We start from the raw sequence: 4,553 nt of genomic DNA on the forward strand, positions 1-4,553 counted from the left end.
ACTTCATCTGTATAGATGCTTACTATTAAAAACACACTGCCAGGAATACCAGGATTTAATGTTATGATGATGGTGTACATAATAATGTAAGAGGAAAAACTAAAATATTTTCAGCAGAGAAAGTTCTAGTTTAAAAGATTCCTCTTACCACTTAATTTTCTAGGGCCCAGAGGGGAAAGTCAAGCTATTATATACTACTTGGTTGAGTAGATAACTATTACCTTGGATTGTTTAGTATAAAAATGGGGGTTTGATTTTTCTTTCGTTATAAGTCCAACCTCATTCTGCCACTTTATTGGGTCCCCCTACTTCAGTTTTCTGGCTCTGACCCCCAAGTTTTTCACTAGCCCCAGTGGCTGCTTCTGTGAAGGAAGTGGAGTAAGAAAATTTCAGGGCAGCCCTATATAGAAAATAAATGTAAAAATTTGAAGTTCATGGGAAAATAGTATCTTCCACTTTCCCCATAGGCCTCCACTGTTGAACCTACACACATGTACTCGTTTAATTTGTAAATTGCCATACTTTAAGAGAAAATTTATTTCATTTTAAAAACTTTCTTATATATTGCAGCTTATGGAAGATAACCTGCAAGTGATAGAAGGCAATCTCACACACCTAAGTTATTTGCAATATTTATATTATTAGTTTTTATATACCAATAATTTATTTTAAAATTTTAAATACATGATAGGGAAATTATAGGAAAGAGACTGGGAGAGAACAAAATAACTGGTCATGATAATTGTTCTACTTAGAGAAATTTATTTTTAAAATTGGCTCATGTGATTGCAGAGACTGGCAACTCCAAAATTTATAGAGCAGGCCAGAAAGCTGGAAATTCAGGAAAGAGTTGGAGTTGCAGCCTTGAGTCCAAACTCCACAGGACAGCCTGATAGGACAGAAACTCAGGCAGGATTTCTATGTTAGAAGATTTCTATCTTGAAGCAGAATTCCTTCTTGTCCAGACATCTTGGTTTTTGCTTCAACTAATTGGATGAGGCCCACCCACAGTATAAAGGGTACTCTCCCTTTAAAGTCAACTAATTGTAAATGATGGTCATATTTACAAAATATCTTCACAGCAATATCTAGACTAATGTGTGACCAAACAACTGAGCACCGTAATCTAACGATGTTGACACATAAAATTAACCCTCCCAGAACTTTTATTTCCCCTGAATTATTAATGAGGAAAATGAGACTTGGAGAGGGTAACTTGCTCGAAGTCAAACCATGAGAATGAAGCAGTATCAAATTTTAACCTGTGTAACCTCAATGTCAAAGCAGCCAGAGTACATTACAAAAGAAAAGATTAGTGAACTTGACGACAGAGCAATAGAAACTAAACAAAATGAAACAGAGAAAAGAAAGACTAAAAATCATGAACCATATCTCTGAGCTGTGGGCAATATCAAGTGGCCTTATATATGTATAATTAGAGCTCATAGTTAACAAGAAATTGAAGGAAATTCCCTCAAATTGATAAAAGTTATCAATGGAAAATGTATAGCTAACCTCATACTTATGATTAAGGACTTGAATATTTTCTCCTGAAGAAGTAAAACTGATTCTATGTGTTGATGGCATTATTATTTACATAGAAAAATCTTATGGAATCTACAAAAAAGCTGTAAGAACTACTAAGTGACTTTAGGAAGATTGCAGAATACATAATTGATATGCAAAAATTAGTTATCCTATATAATAAGAGCCTAATATGCTAAGTGTCCAACCGTTCATTCAACCATTCAACCAGTCGCTATGACACGCATTGACCACCAGGGGGCAGATGCTGTGATCAGTAGGTTAGCTTGCTGCTGGGGTCCGGCCCTTTGGGACTGGACAAGATGGGCCAGACACACCCTGGAGCCCTCCCACAGTCCCTCCCCAGCCCCAATCGTGTACCAGTGGGGTCCCTCAGCCTGGTCTGCACCCTCTTGCAATCTGGGATCCCTCAGAGCATGCCAGAGAGCTGGTTTTGGCCTGATCCCCACAGGCCAGACCGAGGGACCCCACCGGTGCACAAATCCGTACACCAGGCCTCTAGTTTCTATATATTACCAACGAACAATTAGCTATTGAATTTTTTAATTCCATTTAAAATGGCATAAAAATGTGATATACATAGGAATAAGTCTAGAGAAATGTATAAAATCTGTACACGTAAAACTACCTAAGTAAATGGAGTGATTTGCCAGTGCAATGGGTCAGATGACACCATATAGTTAATATGTCAGATTACCCCCAAATTAATCAATAGAAAAAATTATTCCCAATCAAAATCCATTTTATAAATATTGTTTTACAGAAACCGACAAGCTGATTTTAAAATTCATATGGAAATGTAAAGAAGCTAGGGAAACCAAAACAAATTTGAAAAATAGGAACAAAGAATTCACATTACCTTATTCAATATTTCTTATAAAACTTTAGCAATTAAGAGACTGTAATGGCATCATGATAGATAAATTGATCAGTGGAACAGAATAGTGTAATTAAGATAATATGAAATTGGTGTCAAGATAGACAATATTATCAAAAGAAACATCTAAAAATGGGTGTTGGATATTGTCTAATGCTTTTTCTGCATCTATTGATATGATCATGTGATTTTTGTCTTTCAATTTGTTTATGTAATGTGTCTGGTTCATTGATTTGTGCATATTATACCAGCCTTGCATTCCTGTAATAAATCTTGCCTGGTCATGGTGTATAAACTTTTTAATGTATTGCTGGATCCTATTTACTAAAATTTTGTTGAGGATTTTAGTATCTAGGTTCATCAGAGATATTGGCCCATAATTCTTTGGTTATAGTGTCTTTATCTGGTTTTGGAATTAGGATAATGATGGCCTCATAAAAAGAGCTTGGACATGTTCCTTCCTCTTGGGTTTTTGGGAGTATTTTGAGAAGTGTAGGTGATAGTTCTTTGAATATTTGGTAAAACTCCCCTGTGGCACCTTCCAGGCCAGGGCTTTTCTTTGCTGGGAGTTTTTTGATTACTGTTTCTATTTCCTCAGTTGTTATTGGTCTCTTCAGGTGTTCTGATTCTTCCTGATTTAGACTTAGAGGAGTGTATTTTTCTAGGAATTTGTCTATTTCCTCCACATTTTCCAGCTTGTTGGCATATAGCTATTCATAGTATTTTTTTTAATAATCCTTTGTATTTCTGCAGTGTCAGTTGTTACTTCACTGCTTTCTTTTCTGATTTTGCTTATTTGGGTCCTCTCTCTTTGTTTCTTAGTGATTCTTGCTAATGGTTCATCAAATTGTTTATCTTTTCAAAGAATGAGCTCTTGGTTTCATTGATTTTTTTGTAGTTTTTTTACTCTCTTTATCATTTATTTATGCTCTAATCTTTGTTATTTTCTTTGTTCTAAGTACTCTGGACATTTCTTGTCATTCTAAGTCTTTAAATTGTTGGGTTAAATAGTTTATTATTAATTTTTCTTGTTTTTTCAAGTAGGCTTGTAAGTGCTATGAATTTCCCTCTCAGGACTGCTTTTGCTGTGTCTCATAGATTTGGGGTTGTTGTGTGGTCATTTTCATTTGTTACCAGGAAGTTTTTTATTTATTTCTTGACCCCATTGGTAATCCATTCATTGTTTAATAACATGCTACTTAGCCTCCATATGTTTGAATGTTTTTGAGTATTTTTCCTGTAGTTGATTTCTAATTTCATTCCATTGTGATCTGAGAAGATGCTTGATATAATTTCAGTCTTCATGAACTTATAGAGACTTGTTTTGTGTCCTAACATGTGGTCTATCTTTGAGAATCACCCATGTGCACTTGAGAAGAATGTATATTCTGCAGCTTTGGGGTAAAATGTTCTATAAAGGTCAGTTAAATCCATCTGACCTTTTCATTTAGAGTCACTGTTTCCTAGTATATCATTAGAGTCATTGTTTTCTTGTTAATTTTTTGTCTGGAAGACCTATCCAGTGAAGTTCCCTACTATGACTGTATTGCTGTTGAGCTCTCTCTAGAAGTTTTGTTTTTTGTTTGTTTGTTTGTTTGTTTTTTAGACTTGGCTGCTCGAATATTCAGTGCATATATGTTTACCAGGGTTATATCGTCTTGTTGGATTGATTCCTTTAGTATTATGTAGTGACCTTTATTGTCTCTTGTGATGGCCTTCATTTTGAAGTCTATTTTGTCAGATATGAGTATTGCTACCTCAGCTTTTGTTCATTTCCATTTGCATGAAAATTTTTTTCCATCCCTTCACTTTCATCGTGTGTGCCTTTCATTTTGAGGTGGGTCTCTTGTAGACAGCGTATAATTGGGTCATGTTTTCATATCCATTTAGCTACCCAATATCTTTTGATTGGAACATTTAATCTATTTACATTTAAGGCTATTATTGATAGGTATTTCTTTCTTTCTTTTTTTTTTTTTCCGGAGAAGGCTGTTTAATGAGATCTAGGGACATGGCATAGCTCTTTACAAAACACCAAATTTTGATCAGGGATAAAAGACAGGAAAGTAGACTTGCAATGAGAGGGGGTGGTTTTTCAGTTGGCTGGGGGAGGGGGTGGAATGTTTCCAGG

General features: G+C 35.2%; 1 pseudogene; it reads right to left on the reverse strand.

Annotated features, from left to right (window-relative positions):
- Window positions 1–279: 279 nt before the first annotated feature.
- Window positions 280–4,553, reverse strand: part of LOC102244365 — a 5,381-nt pseudogene continuing 1,107 nt past the window's right edge.

Source organism: Myotis brandtii, unplaced genomic scaffold (genome assembly GCF_000412655.1).
Source record: "Myotis brandtii unplaced genomic scaffold, ASM41265v1 scaffold49, whole genome shotgun sequence".
In the NCBI taxonomy this organism is placed as follows: domain Eukaryota; kingdom Metazoa; phylum Chordata; class Mammalia; order Chiroptera; family Vespertilionidae; genus Myotis; species Myotis brandtii.